The sequence below is a fragment of the Bidens hawaiensis genome, unplaced genomic scaffold (genome assembly GCF_021521415.1).
Source record: "Bidens hawaiensis isolate Kalapana, Puna unplaced genomic scaffold, B.hawaiensis_p1.1 tig00012954_1, whole genome shotgun sequence".
NCBI classification, from domain to species: domain Eukaryota; kingdom Viridiplantae; phylum Streptophyta; class Magnoliopsida; order Asterales; family Asteraceae; genus Bidens; species Bidens hawaiensis.
The window spans coordinates 529,470-551,674 of record NW_027492082.1 but is presented as its reverse complement, the minus strand read 5'-3'; the positions used below and the strand labels follow the sequence as shown (position 1 = coordinate 551,674).

Below are 22,205 nucleotides of genomic sequence, written 5' to 3'. Positions count from 1 at the left end.
GATAAATAAAACATAACCACATTTCACAAGTTCACAAGGACATTTATATCGTCACTTTTGAAGTAATTTAAGGGAAAAACTTCAAATGTATTACAATAAATACAGCTTCTTCATAAGCTTTTAGAGTATATTGACCATTTATTGACAACAAAACAGAAAGTGCACGCATGGCTTTATGACATTATGTACTTATTAAATCGAAATAGGGTATGCAACAAGTGGAGTTGCTCTGAGCAAAGTTAGGCCAAAGACATCATTAACGTCCATATATTCTCTAGCATGCACTACGTGAAAATTGACCTTCGGCCACACGAAAAAAGTGTGGCTGTAGGCCTTTAGCCACACACATTTGGTTCAGGTCATATGTGGCCAAAGGTCGCGACACCGTAGGTATGATATGGCCACACACAGTTTTTAGCGGCCTTATGTGGTAATAAGTGTGGCTAAAGGGTACAGGCATTAGTTGCTGGCCATCAAGAATCCTCTCCAATAAGTGTGGCTAAACGGTAGAAAATGGCCACATGACTGTTTACTATGAGTGACCATTGCACGTATACAGCCACATGAATTCATGTTTCAGCCACATGAATTTTATAATAATGTGGCCAATAGGGTTGTGTTAAGCTTGCATTGTGACCTATACCATGTAGATATAGCAAAGAAATAGCCACTTAAATTAAAAATAGAGTGGCTAATTATATCATACAGACACTAGAAATTACGTTAAAAGTGGCTAAAAATGTTTGCTTGCCACCCAAACACTCCTTTGTAGATTATAGTGTGGCTATTGTCTTACCGTTTGTCACACATAATGCTTTTTGTAATTTAAAGTGTGGCTATTGTCAAACTTTTCGTGACACATAGTGAGGTATTGTGTGGCTAAACATATCATATAGACACTAGAGGTTATTGTCAATGTGGCTAAAATGTGAACTTGCCAGTCAAACACTCTTTTGTAGTTTGTGGTGTGGCCATTGTCTTACCGTTTGTCACACATAATGCTTTTGTAATATAAAGTGTGGCTATTATCATACTTTTGATCACACATAGATAAATGTGGCTATTTCATAAGTTTAACAAACACAATAACATAAATTCAAAACAAGTTTACATTAACAAACCTTCACTAATAAGTTATGAATTCAAAATATTTGAAACTACTACTAATTACTACCGACCTCAAACTTTCTCATAAACTAATCAAATTGTTTTTGCCTCATTTCTTCGTTTTCCTTAAGTTTTTTCCATTTATTCCATTCGTTGCGCTCATTCTTCCAACTCGTTTCTTGACTTCTTTTCATCTTTTTCCATTTCGGCTTTAACTTTTTGAACCTAAAATTGTTAAAATATTAGCATCATAACTAGTAAAGGGTTAATGTGAGGCGAAACCTCAAAGCACGACGACTATCACGCACAATCACATTAGCTATAATGTATACACAAACAAAAACTTGAATTGACGACTTGTTGGTGATAATAATTAATGTCAACTGTACTAAAAAGTTCTAACATGTATTCACACATCGTATCATGGCAAATCAACCAAACATTCATCATACAACTTAACTTATGATCACTTAGTTTACGAGACATATTATAGCATGTACAAACTGATTTTATTCACTAATAAAAGATTAAGTATAAATTCTACAAAATTTACCACAGTAGAATATATGAATTAGGTTTCTCAAAAAAATTTTATAATATTTTTCTCATACATACAAAACTCACAACAATTCAACCATTAAAGATATGTACCAATAGTTCAGCAGATTGCACAACAAACACTTGTATAATGGTTCTATCGACTCATTAATCTAAATGGTGCAAGACCGGTTGGGTTGTCTTCAAAACTCATAATACTAACTTTCAGAACTGGAAACAACCCGTTTGGTTTTGTCATTAGGAAGTTATAGTGTCGGAAAAACAGACCAAAATATAACTCCCCAAATCAGCTTTGACCAGTGTTTTTGTAAAATCATAAAAACTATTCAAAACGTGTCCAAAAATTACAGACTTTACCTTTATGGAAACTAGACTCATAGTGCTATATCCTAGAATCAAAAATCGTTCAGTAATCATCCTTTAACATCAAGTTACATACCAATAAATAAACGAAAAAGAATCTGTCAGCAAACTGTTGTCATCAAACAAATGAAATATATACCTTTTTAGCGATGAAAGAAGATGTACTAAGCTTCAATTACAAGAAATAACACTTAAAATTGAAAATCCCCAAACTTGGTTCTTAGGGCTCTTCACACTCAACACGAATCCGGCAAAAAACGAGATAGAATTGATGAAAACCGACACCACACATGAATTCCTCTCGCAAAAATAATTAGATTAGAGCCCGGAATCAAAGGAATTGGTTAAGAATTGAGTGAGTTAGAGAATTAATGATTGAGGATTGTGGTGGGTGTAAAGAGATGAAGAAGAAGAATAATAAGAAGGAATGAAGAGAAAGAAAAAAATGTAGGTTAAATATGTGGTCAAATTAAATTTAAGAATAGGAGGGTAATTTAAAATTTTTTGAAGAAAAGAGGGGGTTGAATTTAATTTGAAATTTTGAGGGAAGTGAAATTAATATGAACTAAATATGAATTTAATTTATTTTTAATAATTAAAATAAAGAGTTGTTAGTGTGTGTGTGTGTGTGTGTGTGTGTGTGTGTGTGTGTGTGTATAACAACTAATTAAAACTTATATAATATAAAAAATTGTATTTTAAATATAAAAACATATAAAATAAATACAAGTCATATTTATAGTTGCTCTAAAAGAGTTGTATAAGAGTGTAGTAATCAGTGTTAACGCCCAATAAACCATACTTTCATTAGTGGGTCATACTAATTCTTGATCGGTGTTAGTGTCCCATTATAACATCTATCATGTCACACTTGCTCTAAAAGAGTTGTATATGACTGTCATTAGTCATGGTTAGGTGTTAACGCCTGATTTGTGTCAATGGCCCAACATGTTATACATTCATCAATGGGCCTTGATTGGTATTAGTGGTCATTATAGCATCTATCATGTCCTCGTTGCTACAAGAGGGTTGTATATGAGTGTAGTGAGCCATAGGCATGTGTCAACGCCCGATAACATGTCATACTTTTATTAATGGGCCATATTGTTGTTAATGGCCAATATCGTCTCTATCATGTCATAGTTTCGTTAACAGGTTGTATAGGAGTGTAGTGAGTCATAGTTGGTCGTCATACTTTGCATTAATGGGCCGTCTTGGGCCTTGATTGTTGTTAGTGACCCATTGTAGTCTCTATCATATCATAGTTTCTTTAAAAGGGTTGAATATGAGTTTAGTGAGTCATGGTTTGGTTACGCCCGATAATATGTCATACTTTCATTAATGGGCCTTATTGGACCTTGATTGTTGTTAATGGCCAGTATGGGTCTATCATGTCATAGTTACGTTAACAGGTTGTATAGGAGTGTAGTGAGTCATAGTTGGTCTCATCAAATGGCGTTGATTGGTATTAGTGGCCCATTATATCACCTATCATGTCATAGTCGCTATAAGGAGGTTGTATATGAGTGTAGTGAGCCATAGTCATGTGTCAACGCCCAATAACATGTTATACTTTTATTAATGGAACATATTGGCCTTGATTGTTGTTAATGGCCCAGTATATCTATATCATGTCATAGTTAATTTAACAGGTTGTATAGGAGTGTAGTGACTCATAGTTGGTGTTAACGCCCAGGAGCATGTTGATGTGTTCTAAAATATACATATTATTATATAAATATTTCCTACATTTTTAAATACTTTTGAGCCAGATTTTTATCGAATACTATTCTTAGTTGATTCATATATGACTTTTAAGATTTTAAGAAATAATGAGCTAAATTGCAACATTTTCTTTTTACTATACAAATGAAGCTTCATACTTGTTTTTATACCTGTCAATTGTTTATTTAAAGCATGCCTACACATTTACCTAAATCTCAAGTCATGTGTAATTATATAATATTATTATATTAGTTTTATTTGAAAAAAAAACAAATTCAACACAAGTTGTAGTGCTCACGTGAAATAATAATAATTAATAATGATAATAATAATATTATGTAAACCTACGTTTATGAAAAATGCAAGAAAGAAAATATTATAATAATATAAATCTAAATTGGAGTCACATGATTTTGTGAAGACTAAATTAATTTATATAGTGGCAGCTAAAAAACAATGGAGACATGGATTATGGAGCACTGATTGGAGCCAGAGAGCATGTGCATCATAGTAAATCTTGGGCTTTAAAGTAAATAAACGAACTAAGGGTTTTCATTGGGCTAGATCTTTTAGGCCAATTATGACACAATAGGGCTGCAATGAGAGGGAGTCGGTTCTGTTAACTTAGAACCCTCCAAACTAATATAAAAAGAAGGCAGGAAAGGAACAAAAACGATTATTCATTATTAAGTGGACGACAGATTGTGGACGGCGAATAGAGGGGGTTTTTGGCAGACGAAAGTCAGAGGGGGCACCCCTGCTTGGGGCGATTGTGTTCGGGAGCTAGACAAGAATTGAAGAAGCAAGCTAGCAGGTCTTATTTATTATATTATTCGATGAATCGTATTATTTGTTATATCTTTGTTTCGTCGAATATTATTATGATTGGCTAAACTTTTATACTGCCTGGGTTTGGATGAATACTTTTTAGACTCGTTTTATTTTCAGTCTTGGATTATTTACTGATTGGTTCATGTTTTGGTAAAGTTTTTATTTTATTTGGTTGTGATGCATATGCGTATTTGGTATTAATTTATAATCAATTTATTGTTCCATATGCGTCTTTGTGAACGTCTTTCATGTATGGATGCATATTAGGTTGCTTACTGTGTGTTTGTAACTAGTTTATGGTTTATTGTTAACGTATTCCATAGGAGCGGTAATTGAGAATTTAGAGATACCTTATATTCTGTCACTTGAGAGACCGGGAGGTAATTAAGTGTCGCCTGTTTTGGTCTTTTGCGGGTTTTGGTAGTGATTGCACGGGAGTGAGTTACCCTAGATTCCTTTAGATTCTTACAGATCCGAATTATAACAGAATTTAATAAGAATACCTCTTTACGCCTTAGGGTGTTTTGTGATTAGAGAGACCGGGAGGTGATTTAATCTTTGGGTACCTTAGCATAGTTAGGTAAGGTGAGACCGGGAGGAGATCCGAACCATTAAACCGTTGAGCTTACATGATATTTAAGGTTTTTAGGTATTGTTGGTGAGACCGGGAGGAGATCTAGCTTACTATAGTTATTCCTTAAATTTCATATTTTTAGAATACGGTACCGATCATAAATCCAATTCCGAAAGTTTACGAGTTTACTAGTAGAATTCCTTACCTAGGTAGTTGTTTCCCCTATTTGAGTTCTAGTTCTATTTTTCCGTGTCAGTTTTAGAGTAACTATTATTTATTTTATATTATTTAATACTTAATAATAAAAAAATACAAAATCTGAATTTTCCTACGAAGAGTAATGAGGAAAAGTTGGTTTGTTTATCCACAACTAGAAAAAGATCAATTGGGTCCATTGAAATGAAATGTGTTTTTGCTTTCCCAATGAATGGGCTTATAGGAATGATCGTCTTTTGATGAAGCAATCAGTCAGTTAAAACAATAACAAGGAAAATCAAATAAAAAAAGATACAATTTTTTGTATTCGAATATTTATTCGTGAATTGTTTGAATTGTATGTATAGGGCTCTAGGGCTATACGGACTCGAACCGTAGACCTTCTCGGTAAAACAGATCAAACTGATTATTATCAAAATGATATGAACTGTTTCAAAGACCCAACATGCATTTCTTGTGCATTGGGCTCTTTCATTAACTGATAGAAATATCAGCTAGTCCACCATTTTTATTTTTGACAGAAAAATAAGTAGATGGCTCCATGTGCTCTGAGTCGATATGTTGATTCAGATTCAGGAACACTACCAAAGTTTTTCAAGGGGCGTTATCTTGACGTAGGTTTGCCTCTGGCCTAGATTAACTTACTAGATTAACTTAAGTGAAATGAAGTCTCTATCGCTCTACTTAAAAATCAAATATGAAACTTCATACACCTTAAAGTTCATAGGACGAAAAGAGGTTTTTTTGAGGCCCTGATACTCAGCCTAGCATTGAATAGACTAGGTATTCACCTTATCAATATATCAAATCAACGGTGGGGTCTGTTTAGCACCTAATTGGGCACCTAAATCGGACTGAACCCTTGTCAGGCTATTGTTCTCTTCTTCCCTCAAAGTTATCGAGTAAGACATCGATTTATCAATAAGATCAATTTTTTTGATTGCATGATGCACTCCCGTGAAAAACATCGGCGCGTGTGTAAACGAGGTGCTCTACCAACTGAGCTACAACCTTTAGTGCTTGTAATACATATTTTATTATGTAGATAATTTCTTGTCAAGATGACTATTCCATGATCCAAGATCATATTGATCAGTATTGCTTCTAAGTAATATGATCTTTATAATCCATCGACGGGAGGAGTCCCTTTTAGTTTTCTTTGTGAAGATAAATGACCTACTTAACTCAGCGGTTAGAGTATTGCTTTCATACGGCGGGAGTCATTGGTTCAAATCCAATAGTAGGTAGAACTTATTATCTTTATAAAAAAATTTAATAGAGATTCGGGTTTTATAAGTTATTTGGAAGAACCAGATTTTCGTCGAGCCTTAATCAAAAGCTCTAGCCGTATTCAAAGGCGTAAAATGGTTATTTGGGGACCGTCTCAAGGAAATCCCCATTCCCCCCTTTTTTTGGAAAAAACGGAAGATTTTCCTTTTCCTATATCTGAGCTACTGAAACTTTTTTTAAATATTAGAGATTGGTCGGGCAAAAAGTCAGAATTCGAGATTTTAAATCAACAATTCCAAATAAAAAAAAACGACCAGGAAGGCGCAATAGAATTCTGGGAGAACATTCCATATGCACAAAAATCAAGAAGTGTTCTGTTACTAGCTCAATCAATTTTTAGAAGATATATTAAATTACCCTTATTGATAATAGCTAAGAATATTGGCCGTATTTTATTGCGAATAAAAATCAATTTATTTAAGTTATTACTCAGAGTCTAGTTTAGGTGTCGCTAGTGTCCTTTGGGTTCGATATCCGGACTTCATTAGGCTTTACTACAGTCGATAGGTACACTTGCCTGTCTAGTGGTCTAGCATTAGGAGAGTCTAGATTTATAAATTTAAAACTAGAGTGTCTAGATTAGTTTAGTTTTATTAATAGACCGTTTTGCACATCACATGTCATACTTTGCATTAATGGGCCGTCTTGGGCCTTGATTGTTGTTAGTGACCCATTGTAGTCTCTATCATATCATAATTGCTCTAAAAGGGTTGAATATGAGTTTAGTGAGTCATAGTTTGGTTAAAGCCCAATAATATGTCATACTTTCATCAATGGGCCTTATTGGACCTTAACTGGTGTTTGTGGCCCATTATAGCCTTTATCACATCATAGTTGCTCTAAGAAGGTTGTATAGGAATGTCATTAGTCATAGTTAGATGTTAATAGCCGATAACATGTGATACTTTCATCAATAGGTCTTATTGGGCCTTGTTGGTGTTAGTGGCCCATAATAGCCTTTTTCATGTCATAGTCGCTTTAATGGGCCATATTAGTGCTTGTAATCTCTTAGTGGCCTATTATGGCATGTGATATGTAACATTAGATATTTAAGGGTTATATCGTGTTATAGGGAGTCATATTAGACCATAATAGACAAATACAAGTCATACATGTCCTAATGGGCCATATTGGGCCTTGAAATCTCTAATGGCCCATTATGCATATAATTTTAAATTGTGTCTTAAGAGGTACAACTCGCTTAACCCGTCGATATACATTAAACATAGGGGTGGCAAATGGGTTGGGTTGGGTTGAAACGGGTTATGGGTCGGAATGGGTTAGGGTCGAAACGTGTCAGGGTTGGAATGGGTCAACTAAAAAAAGGTTGTTATAGTTCGGGTCGGAACGGGTCAGGTTCAAAAGGTTCGGGTCATAACGGGTCCGGGTCAAAATGGGTCAAGGTCTGAACGGGTCAAAACGGGTCTCGATTCTTTTTTTTTTTTTGAACAAGGACAACGGAGGAAATGTTTTAGTTTTATCATTAAAATTCATGTTCCAGTCCAATTCGTTTCAGCACTTAACAACTCATTTTACAGCAAACAACATGCTAAACAGCTCGTTTCAGCGATTTTTCATACCATTTCAGCACTTAACAGCTCGTTTTAACAACAAACAGCATGTTAAACAGCTCGTTTCAGCAAGTTTTCAGTTCGTTTCAGCACGTAACAGCTCGTTTTTACAGCAAACATCATGTTAAACAGCTCGTTTCATCGATTTTTCAGTCCGTTTCAGCACTTAACAGCTCGTTTCAGCACTTAACAGCTCGTTTTTACAGCAAACAACATGCTAAACAGCTCGTTTCAGCGATTTTTTAGTCCATTTCAGCACTTAACAGCTCGTTTTAACAGCAAACAGCATGTTAAACAGCTCGTTTCAGCAAGTTTTCAGTTCGTTTCAGCACGTAACAGCTCGTTTTTACAGCAAACATCATGTTAAACAGCTCGTTTCATAGATTTTTCAGTCCAACAATGATAAAAAGTAAAGATTCAAAAATGTCACTTGCAACTTGTATCAAGATTGTTTAAATTAGAACGAACACTAATCAAATGAATCTAAGACCTAATTGCTTACATTCAAACCCTCGAACACCCAAATTTCTCAAAATTAAAGTATAAATCACCTACCTAATCAAGATGAGCTTCAATCGATGTTAATGAGTGATGAAAGTATTAGCAGCAGGTGATGGATTATGGTTCAGATTGGTTACTGAAGGGTGGATGTCTGGTTGGTCACACAAAAGAATTAGAATGTGGCTATTAATTATCAATATTCACACTTTTGTTTTAATGTAACTGTTAGCTTTTAACCATACATAAAAATTTATAAGTGGCCATAAAATAATGTTTTATAGTCACATAAACCCCTTAAGTGTGACCACATGTATAAGCTTTTAGCCACATATGAAACAATTAAAGTGTGACCATTAACTACTAACGATCACACGTTTTGTTTGCTGTCACCGTTAACTTTTAGCCACATATAAAACTTATAAGTGGCTAACAAACAATACTCTATGGTCACATATACCCATAAGTGTGGCCACATGTATTAGTTTTTAACCACATCGTTATCAAACTACTGTGAGCGTAGATCATATTTGGCCATAGTTTGCTAAGTGTGGCAAGTAAAAGTCACATTTTTTTATGAAATTGTGGCTAACGGTTTTGAACAATTGTGTTTTTTGTCACACGAATTGAAAAAGTGTGGCTAAATGTTCCAGCAGGTGTGATTTTTTGCCACAAAAATCTAATTTATGTGGCTAAAGGTTCTAACAGGTGTGTTTTTTGTCACACGAATTGAAAAAGTGTGGCTAAATGTTCCAGCAGGTGTGATTTTTTGCCACAAAAATCAAATTTATGTGGCTAAAGGTTCTAACAGGTGTGTTTTTTGTCACACGAATTGAAAAAGTGTGGCTAAATGTTCCAGCAGGTGTGATTTTTTGCCACAAAAATCTAATTTATGTGGCTAAAGGTTCTAACAGGTGTGTTTTTAGTCACACGAATAACAAATGTGTGGCGAAAGCGACCTTTAGCCACACATTTAGACCGAGGTATGGCAAACCGCCCAGAGCATTGTGTGGCTAAAAGCCAATATTCACGTAGTGATGAGTAAGTTTCCAATCAAAACGATATACGAACGACGCCACCATTAAACTCACCACTCTGTGAGCCAAGGGTATTCCAGGACACATCCTTCACCCTGATCCAAATGGTAAAAACTGAAAGTGTTGACCCTTATAATCAACCTCGGTTTTCATGAATCTTTCAGGCATGAAGCTCAAAGGATTTTCCCAATACTTTGGGTCCCATGACATAGCCCATACGTTAACAAGAATTTGTACGTTCTTGGGTACAACATATTCGCCGAGTTTAACTTCTTTCCCAGTCTTATGAGGCACTAATAAAGGAACAGATAGATGAAGACGCATTGTTTCTTTGATGACAACATGCAAATACGGCAGGTCCAGGATTTTCTCTTCTTGGATTTTACCGTCTTCTCCTACTATAGTGGAAACTTCTTTTCGAACTGTTGCGAACATATCAGGGTTAAGAAACAGTTCGGTAATAGCCCATGCAGTTGTGTTTGAGCTCGTTTCTGTACCGGCTATGAATAAATCCTATCAATTACAAAAGATAATGTTACTCAAAAGTTTTCGCACCATCATTAAGTTTACTAAACTACTGATATCATTATTTCTTAATGATAAAGTAACCTACTTCTAAATGCTTCTATAAACCACCTATACCTGCACCATATACACCCTAAAATAGAGGAGAATCACCTTATCAACACACCTTGTCCCTTACTGATATCTCATACTTGATAGTACTATAGTTTTTTTAACAAGTGGAATCTGCTAAAATATTTATTTTTTGTGTTCTTAAAAAAAATAGTTTCTGTTATAAATTTTTAAAACTAGTTGCATAAAATATGTGATGTCCTTTTCAAAAGATATATTGTTTGTTTTCTGTCCCATTCATTTTCTTCATGTATCAGTTTTCTGTCCCATTCATATCAATCATATTTTTTGTTTTAAAACTACTTACATAAAATCTCAGTGTCCAATGTCACCTCAAAAGATATCCATGGCCGTCCCTAAAAATGTGTGGACCCTTAAGACGAGTAAAAAAAATGGTCCCTTATATAAACTTATATATATAGGAGAAAATTAACGTATAAATGATATTAATGTGTTAAACGTGATAATTATTAAGTAGAATAAGTATATATACAAGTAGAGTAATTATTTAATTACATCATATAGTAATACATAACTACTCTATGATATAATTACATAATTACTCTACTTGATTCTCACGTTTAACACGTTAATTTTATTTGTATTTGAACCAAACCTTATATATATATATATATATATGATTAGGTTCATTTCAGAAATGATTCTTATTGCGAGAAGTGCGAGAAATGAGTCTGACCAATCATATTTTCTCTTTTATATTGTCATTTATTTAATAACAAGGGTGCTATAGTAAAATGTGCATCTTTTCATATTTGGAATGTCATAATGTATGGAGAAGTTACAATTAGTTATTCTTTTTATTTTTTAAATATAGCCAAATCAACTTATATTAAATTCTTTTTTTTTTGTTATTTTATCAAATTCAATTTTGTTGATTTATCAATATTATTTTTTTCCCTCGTAATTTGAATTTCATACATTTATCCGGATAATAGTTCTTATATTCAATAGCGTTGATAAATATAAATTACACAGTACATAAATGAACATACACATGAATTAAATTACACATACACAATTCGAAATATCACCTACATACTACATATATAGCCTATACGTACATAAATGAACCTATACACAATAAAAATTATACATACACCATTGGAAAACCACCTGTACAGTAATATATGAACCTACACAGTTTATAAATGAACATACACACGATAAAATTTATACATACACCATTGGAAATACCACATACACAGTAATATATGAACCTACACAGTTCATAAATGAACCTATACACGATAAAATTTATACATACACCATTGGAAATACCAAATACACAGTAATATATGAACCTACACATTTCATAAATGAACCTACACACGATAAAAAAATACACATACACAATTCAAATACTAGATACACAATTCATATATGAACCTACAAAATAAATTATTTTTTTTATTTTTCATATTATACTACATATAATAAATAGCAAATCATGTTAATAGCCCACAATTGTAAAATTTTCACATATGCATTCGTGATTTCATCTTCACAATATGCATGTGTTTATAATACATAAATTTGTGTAGGCAATATATAATATTTAACGCATTTGAAGAAATATTATTGAAGATATTATAGTATTTTATTAAAATTATATTTGTTTAACATTACTTTGATTAATAACATCAATTAAAAAATAACAATTAAAAATATTTAAAGGTAACTTTCAATTAGATAGTAATAATAACAAATTAATGTTATTAATGACTTAAGTTTCACTTTGAAAAGTCAAAAAAAACAAATACTAAACTATCCTTTTTAATTAAAATATTAGTATATTAATATCTTCATAATTACAAGTTTGCCATAACTTTTCTAATCCATTGATTAAACATAATCAATGGTCCATATTGATTTCTCGCACTTCTCGCTATAACTTGACTTCTCGCAAGATCCATCCCCTATATATATATATATATAGACACACACACACATATATATATACACACACATATATATATATATATATATATATATGTTACCAGCAATAAACGATAAGTGTGATAACATTAAACAAAATAATACTATAGGAGCAAATCATTTTTGTTTGGCTTTTATTCAAATCAAATTTATACTATCTTTAAATACAATTAAAGCAATACAATTGTACACATGACATTCATATAGGTTGTCCACATGTGCAATCCAGTCAACAACTTTCCATTCACATATTCACTATTAGGCCGCCACATGTCATGTTGACCAAACACTCTATATTTAAACCTTAATAATTCATAATTTTTCACCCTAAACATATTTTTCTCTCTTTCTCTATTAGCCGGATCTTTTTTTAACCCTCTCATATATTCCGGCTACTCTAGATCTAGATATGTATTAATCGTTTTCCTGTAAGTTTATATATTATAATAAACTTCCGATTGTTGATATATGTATTTCCGGCAACATTATATTTTCTTCCGGTTATTGTTTCCTCTAACCTTTTTATCTTTATTTTAATTGTCAACTGATTTTACTAAAACCAGTTTAGGTTGTAAATCAAAAAAGCGATGAAGCTAATATGTGGACGTATTTACGTTTTTCCGGTCAGTTTTTCTGGTTAGTTTTTCCATTAGGTTTTTCTGGTAATGTCTTATACCCTATAACAATGGTTGTTTTATATTTATTTGAAATTTTATATTTTTCTTTCCTCTCATATATTCCGGCTAATCTAGATCTAGATTTGTATTAATCGTTTTCCGGTAAGTTTATATTTTATAATAAACTTCCGATTGTTGCTAATCTAGATCTAGATTTATATTTTCTTCCGGTTATTGTTTCCTCTAACCTTTTTATCTTTATTTTTATTGTTAACTGATTTTATTAAAATCAGTTTAGGTTGTAAATAAACAACGACGATGAAGCTAATATGTGGACATATTTACATTTTTCCTGTTAGTTTTTCCGTTAAGTTTTCCGGTTATGTGTTATACTTATTACAATGGTTGTTTTAGAACTTTCAGGTTATTTTCATTGTCATTTCAATTTCTTTTCACTTTGTTTTTTGTATTCTTTTTAATCTTAATCTAAATTTACTATAATCTATATAAGTTATACATCAAACTCCAAGATTCAATTGACATGCTGAAGGTTTTGAGATATACGAAAATATTGTTGATTTATTTCCTTATCGGAATTATTATGATAATTATTTCGATTACATCCATTGATAACTCTTACTGATTTGTTTTTTAATAGTTCAGTATATCTAACATTAATTTATTCTTAATAATTTCATATGGCTACCCAACTGTGTAGATTGGCTAATTGCATGGAAAAATTATTTGATTAAGAGTCGATTGATTGTGTTTGTTTTGGTCATTATGATTGTATTTTAGTTAACTCTTTTTTTAATTTCTCTTGGTTTTTAATTTGTAAAATATTGATATTTTCTTGTATTTGTTTGTTACTCCCTCCGTCCCATTATAAGTGTCATAGCTTGACTTTTCAAGTCTTTCTTTTGCAACCTTGACTGTAAATATTTTTGTTCGTGTCATATAATACTTGATGAAAATTATATCAATGTAAAATACATTTAAAGCCCAATCCATTCATATATTTCACATCAAGTATTATATAACACAAACAAAAATATAGTCGGTCAAAGTTAAACAAGAAATACTTGAAAAATCAAACTACGACACTTATAATGGGACGGAGGGAGTATTTTTTTGCAGTATCGCCATAATACAATGTTAAAGTTTGTTACATTTGAATTGTTATGTTAATTATTCTATTTTGAAGTTAAAAAACTCGCATTAAAAGTTTTACAATCTCAAAATTCTTTCCAGCCTTTTTTAGAATTCCATTAAAGTACCAATTAATTGTTGCACGATTCTATTTGAATTTGAATTCGAATTCAAGATTATATTATCAATGTTAATTATGTCAAATTATTGGTTAAAATAAAACCCTTTTGGTTCTTAAATTATTCAAATTTATAATTTATGTAAGATTATAATAATTTATAAATACAGCATTTGCATTTCAATAAATTTATATGATGTTACATATATATTACATTTTAAATATGTTACACCCATGTGTAACACGAGTACTATCCTATTTCTATTAATTGTAAACATGTTTTGATTGTTAACATGTGTGGATGTTAATGAAAATTTCTATCAATTTTAAAAGTGTTTGTCATTCGTTTTTTTAATATACTTTTTACATAAAACTTTTTCCAGTGTTTTTACCGAATAACCTTTTAAAATAAAAGTAATGATTTCAATTGATATTTAAATTTTAAATGAAGATAGTCATTTGACTTTTCTTTAAAATCTTACTTAAAATACAAGTCTTTGTTACTTAAATTTTGCTTAATATTCATGACATAATTAATAAGATTAAATACGTATAAAATTAAAGCATTTTTTATGCCTAAAATATGTCCTAGCATTATTACCGAATTCCAGCATTAATAACTTCAAATACGTAGTTTGACCAAAATATAAGTATTATCTTTGTTACTTAATATTCTTAATTAATAAATCATTAACATTCATAACATATTTATTTCCGATTAAATACGAAATTTGACTAATTACTAACTACCTTTTAAATCTTTCCATATTTTTCAATATCAACCAACTTGCCATTTGTTTATATTTGATCATTTTTAATTACGCATAAATGTTAATTACTGTCTAAAAATAAACCCCCAAATTAATAATTTCAATCTTTTATTCGAAATTCAAATTAGAATCATCATTATAAGTTACTTTTAAGTTACTGAAAATATAATAAGTTGTTGCTTAAATACGAAATTTAAATAAATCATTTCGAAGTTATATTTAAATTTCAAATTTTAAATAGTCACTATAATTGCTTAATTTATGGTTAATAGTCATAACATAATTAAACTCGATTAATACGAAATTTTACAAATTAAACACAAACTTTTAAAGCTTTCCATAATCTTTAATCTCAACAAACTCTTCATTTTCTTATATTTGACCATTTTTATTATGTCTAAATGTCAAAATTAAATTCTAAAATAAACCTCACGATATCGATGTTTCAAAAATCAAAAAATTTCCATAATTTTTCGAAGTTGACTAATTAACCATTTTTTTAAATATTTTGTAATTATTTCGAAAGTGTTGTTTTAAATTTAAAAGAGTATCATATTTGTTTGGTATGAATTCGTGTCGTCACAAGTTATTTTTAAGTTATACTATTTTTTAAGTAAAAAGACATATTCATTTTCCATATATAAATCATTTCGTAACCAAATTTGACAAAATATGAATATTTAAATTAAACCAAAACTTACACACTTTAATATTTAAATTTAACATTCAGATTTATTTCATAACCAAATTTGACAAAATATGAATATTAAAATTAAACCAAAACTTAGACACTCTAATCTTCAAATTTAATATTCAGATTTAGACAAAAACTGACATCATAATCAATTCAGTCACATCCTTACAAATTTTATCTAAATCATCTATAAATAAAAACCGTGTAATAATTTTGTCAAATAACTTCTATTATTAACCGTATGATAATATAATGACTATCTCTATATAATTTTTATCATAAAATTCATTCTTTCATTCTAAAGATGTACATAAAGATTTATGATTTGTTTATAAGTTTGTAAATTGTATTTGTACCTTTATTTCTCTTATTAACAATACATTGAATTTGATTTTGTAGTTATTTTAGTTTTCTTTTTTGTAAGTATAAAAAATTACAACACATTTCTTTCTATTTTGAAATTGTTTAATAAACAAGACTTTATGACTTAATATATCATGATATGTAGTTTTTATTGATATATCTTTTTGACTTCATGGATTAAGTTAGAAAGATATTTTAAGTTAACATTTTACGTTATTTGTTGTTGTATGTTTTTTTGTTTTAATAAAAACAACAATGTAATACCTTATAATGAATGTAAAATTATTTGTTCTTATAAATATTACATTATCAATTCATTATTATTATTATTATTATCTTGTCGCTATATATATTTATATATAATTTTCACGCGTATGATACACATGTTACAAACCATTGAAAAATATTCAAATTTTACATTACTGTTTGAGTTTTTGTCTCCAATTCTTCCAACGTTATACAAAGACATTTTTTAATATGTGAACCTTTGTTTCTAAAAACTATTTTTATACACATAAAATGTATAATAATATCGATATGAATGTTTTGTTTTAAAATAAATCAAACAGTAAGGTTTGGTTTGCAAATTAGAGCTTATAATTAATAGTATATAAATATATCAAAAACTTATTATAAAAATCATTATATAATATAACTCAATTTACGTATTACATGTTATATTTAATTTTTACTTTTATAACTTTCATCCGTGTATAACACGAGCTTTCATTATTAAATATGTTATTATTTTAATGGTATATTTAATTTGGATTATATTGTTTTTATAATTTTTCAGGTGATGAAGCAACATGAGTTTCCTTTGTTATACTATTTGAAGAAGTTGATGGTGGTTTAATATGAAATAACATGTTTAGGTCTTTTGTTGATGTTTTTTTTGTGGTTTGGTGTACACTAACTTATTTTAACCTTAAACTTTTAATATCTAGACATTGTAAATGGTTAACGTTTTGGTCTGAAAGTTCTAGAAGTTTTGTGCTTGAATTTGTTGTTTAAATTTATTATGTTTGTTGACATGTTTTCCCACCCGTGTGTAACACGAGCTATACCCTAGTATAGTAAATAAAAGTTTTCACTTGTCACGTGTCATTCTCTGGTGTATTCTTAATCTTTCTTCCCACCTCTCTCTCTCTCCTATTAATTATACATTAAACATACATATTTCTTAATTCATTTTGATTTCTTTTTTTTTAACGACCAACTAATTCATTTTGATTTCTATAATTGCTTTTGCAAAACGTATATTATTTTAAAGAAAAAGTTAAGTTTGTTTATTTAACATATTTATAAATTGAACATTTTTCATTATTTAACTTCTTTAATATGAATTATATTGTTTTTTATATATACAAAAACATATACAGATATATGAATCATTTTAGTCTTTGAAACTTACTCGGGTTCATTGTTAAAAGCATGTGGATCTTAACTGAACCCAGCCCAAATTCTTTTTCTCTATAACTGTAATCTCGTTATTTCTATCCATATATTGCTGATCAAAACCATATCGATTCTCTTTTATTGCACATTCTTCTACTAATTGGAAGCTTTCCACTTATGAAAGGTTCGTTTTGTTCTGATTGTACCAGTTATGTTCTCATACTACTATGATTTATTTTTCAGTTTTGTTCTGATTCTCTTTTATTTCTATCCATATGTTGCCATATTCTTAGAGATTTAAGATTTATTTTTCAGTTTATGTATTATAGTTGCTATTTAACTTTGTACTTATTTAATGTAATACTCAACTTTAATTATCATTTTCTTAAGTTGTTCAACCCATATAGGACACGGGTACCTAACCTAGTATAAGACTATAAGTAATAAAAGAAAACCCCTTAATGCACATTGCATCTCTTAACACCTATCTATCCTCCGTGACAATACATAAAGGTTTTTAATCCCCCACTTTACCACATATGAACTAATAAATACAAATAAATAATAAATACTCATATTAAATACAAACTAATAATTAGTAAATACTAATAATTAATATGGAATAAAAATTATATTATTGTTACTAATATTATTTATATCATCATTATTACTTTTATATGAGGTTTTTAGGTACTCAACAAAGAGGTGTGAAAAAACAACAAAGTAGCTAAGGAAATACGTATCGATCATCGGTATTTTATAAGTGTTTAATGCAAAAGAGTATTTTATCATAGTCAATCTTTTACAATAGATTAGTTAAAATGAATCAAGGGTTTTCAGTAATTTGGAAAAAAAAAATTGATTTCAGGTTATAATCTCTGGCAGGGGAGGTTTAGGATCAACGTTTGTGTTACTGCAAAACATTGTTAACCGATTCATAATTTGATACCGATCGAGGTGGTTTTTTAAAAACATTATTTAAAAAGACTTAACCGGACAAAGTGTGTTTCAACTTTCAGGTCATGACCTTGGTGACAAATCTTTGGGTCATGACTTTGATAGTTTGATGACATATCAAAAGGCTGATTTTGGAAATTTAAAATTTGGTTTCGGATTAGATTCAAAGTATATATTTTTTCATGATATTTTTAATTTGATAGAAGTCAAATTTCTAAAATTAACATTTTTTGCATCTTGGTTTCTTTTAAACTACTAACAGGTCAAAGAAGAATAAATCCATGCAAAAGTTTGAAGAGATACATATGTTAGTCTATTTAGGTTATATGTTAGCCCACAATAATATCTCATTATGTATATAATTTGTCTGAGTTGTTAAAATTTGTGACATGACGTGGTGATATAGGCCACAAGAAAAAAAAATTGTAATAATGTTATCGATTTACAAAAGTTTGAAATGATTTATGATTCAAATGTATTTTTGGGATATGCATGTTTATTGAACATTTCATATATCTTGAGTTTTTTTATTACTTGCATAATTTAAATTGTTCAACCTGTGTAATACACGGGTATATAAGCTAGTTATATAATATACACACGTAGTTTTTCAAAATTATAGGCCCCGCAAGTTAGTGAGCCCTATATGGCTGGACACCTTGCACATGTCTAAAGACGGCCAAAAAAGATATCTTTGTATTTTTTATGAGATGATAAAAACATGGATTTAGTGATATGCGTACCACTAATAAAGTCTTGATGTGTATAAGGTTGAAGACTTGTACATTATCTTCACTATAATCCAGCAGTGAATCCAACATGTCACCAAACCTTGGCAGCTTCAACTCCCTATGCTTTAACCTCTCATTTATGAAACCTTGTACCACATGGTCTAACCATGCATAAGCAGCCTTAGCCTGTCTTCGTATGTTCTGCGGGTCCAATGGCTTAAGTATGGGAAATATGTCGGCTATGATAAACTTCGCGTCTACCTCCATTAATGTCTTCACCGCGGTCTTAAACCCTCCAATATCCTCGGACTCATAATTCGTCACGTTTCGTGAAAAGCATGTGTTGGATATCTGGTTTACCGCCACCGCAAATGCCAAGTTTCCTATGTTCACAATTTCGTTTTTTAGTGCGGATTGGTTAAGGAACTCTAGCATCTCATCCACCACGTTCTGACGAAGGTCAGAAAGAGTGTCGAGTTTGTGTTGGTGGGTGAGGTATGTATTGAGGGCTTTTCTTATGGCTCGCCAATCTTCTTTGGCTGAGATCCATAATACTGCCTTGTCATGGTTTTGCAAGGCAGTGACAGCGTCAGGGATCATGCGGCCAGAGCAAACCTCATCCTGGCGTTGAAGGATTTCTCTGGCCGCATCAGGTGTGGATGCTACCACACTTGTGATGCTGCCCAAACGAATGGTCATAAGTGGACCATGTTTTTCAGAGAGTTTGGCTAGTGACTCATGTGGTTTTGGTCCAGTGTCAAGAAGGTTTCCGATGATGGGGAAGCCCGTAGGGCCGGGTGGCATTCGCCTTTTGCGGTATAGGTCGAGGCCATGGAGGAGGAAGAAGAAGAAAACAATGGTGGAGAGAATTAGAAGTAGAAGCTCCATATATTATTTCCTCTTCCTTGTTTGTTATAAATAGTGGTGGATACTTAACATCTATTAACTTGTACAAATGAGTATTACTTTATGATTTCTAAAATCACTAATATATATTGAATCTAATCATATAATTCTAGAAAATAAAATGTCATGTTCACAGCCAATTGCTAGATAACGACATTTTATTTTGAAAATGACATGCACTGGTTTTTTTTATCTTCTTTTGAACGGCAAATGACGTGCATTGACATATTAGGAAAATAAAGCATATGTCGTATTTGATATAAATCTAAGATTTCGACAGTTATTCTATTTCAAGTTATTTGAAAGCACCATAGCAGTTTGAAAACACACGTGATATATATTTAATGTAAAGTTATATGGAAGTTTGCAATTACTGTATTATAAACTGTATAATTTTCGTATGGCTAAGTGCATGGCTAATACACGAACCCTTCATATTTAATTTGTCGATAATCTTAGAGAGGACGGGGCAACAATATGAGTAGGGTACATGACTTCCAAACCACGTGGCAACACCACCCCACCTCATGTGGGTAAGATGCATGGTTTCATTCTATGACAAATATTTGTCACATAAAATTGATTCATTGTTAACCATTGAAAATTTAAAATAAATTAATAAAGTTTTAGGGTATTTGTGGGTGGACCGTAGATGCTGCTAGTAATTTTGTAATTTATGGGTAATTAAGTGTGGAAGTGAGGAGACAGTACATGATTGATCGGTGCATGAGTAATATTAATGAGTGCTCTTCCCCCCTTATAGGGATTAGGGTAAAATAGGAGGTTGTATTTTTTTATGAAAGCCTAAGAAATACTAGTAACAAGTTTACAAAATTATACATGAAAGTGATGAAAGTTTCAACTTTCAAGTTAAGTTCAGTTCATTTTTTATTATTATTTTTTTAATCTTAAAACATGTGTGTATCTGCTAGACTAGTAAGTAGGTAACCCTTAAGAACTTCTTTTGGTGTTATAAATTATTCTTTTTTTATTTTTTGAATACTTTATATTTATTTCATCACGAAACTTGGACTTTAGCCATTTAAAAAGACATTCATATATTAAAAACCGTTATATCAAAGGCCCTTTATGTTATCTAAAAATCGATTTTTTTTTGTTATAAGTTGAATATAAAGAGTGCCATTAATAAATAACACTGAAATCACTTTATAAAATCTCGTAATCATCAAACAATTATTATCGACCGTCAATTTGATCATCGATTCGATCATATGAACAAAATATGGAACGTTTGCAACTAGGTTTCTGCAAATGGCGCTTAAACCTTTAAACGTTTAGTTAAAACCCATCACTCAAAACTCAAAATTGATTAATTGAAACTTCAAATTGATGATTAATTGGACTAATTTCAAAATTTAATTGATCAATTAGTTTAACAATTTCAATTTCAATTTCAATTGGTCACTTTTATCAAACTGACCTGTGAACAAATCGTAACAGAGGAAGATGGTGTACGGTGGACGGAATCGTTGGATGGTGGACGGTGGACGGAATCATTGGATGGTGACGGATTTCTGAACGGTCATGGTGAAGGTGGACGGAATTGATGGGAGCAACGAATCAAATTTGATGAAAATTACAGTATTGCCACCGCGCGTTATTTGAAATCAACGGGGATACGAATCGCGTACATAATGTACGATTATGGATTATTTTATTGGATCCTTTATCTATATATATATTAACAAAATGTGATTAAAATTAAAGGGCTTGTAAATATTTTTGAATCATATATTGTTTGTTAACCGTATAAGAGATTGAAAAGTCCATATTACACCTAAAATCTCATAAATTTATGCATTGTGTGTTGTACATTGTGCATGGTTTTATGTACCTCTTAAAATTTAAGATGTCCCTAACTCATGTTTTATATATAATACAGATATAGATAATATTCTTTTAAAATATTTATCATTATTTGTCCCTAAGTTCACAACCACTTTCAAATGTTTAAAAAAAGAAATAGTAGATAAACAATGTTCCTCCAAATTTATTCAAAATTTTATCATCTCTTATAAAATTTTTTGTCTCCTCCACTCACAATAACTTACAATCTTCTAAATTTTTTAGAGATTTCTCTCACAAATTTTTTAGAGATGAGAATGCTCAAATGGATATT

The 22,205-nt window shown here is 30.8% G+C and overlaps 1 pseudogene; it reads right to left on the bottom strand.

The window, feature by feature from the left end:
- Nucleotides 1-192: 192 nt before the first annotated feature.
- On the bottom strand, nt 193-20,050 carry LOC143542710 (cytochrome P450 76T24-like; annotated as a pseudogene).
- Nucleotides 20,051-22,205: the final 2,155 nt, after the last annotated feature.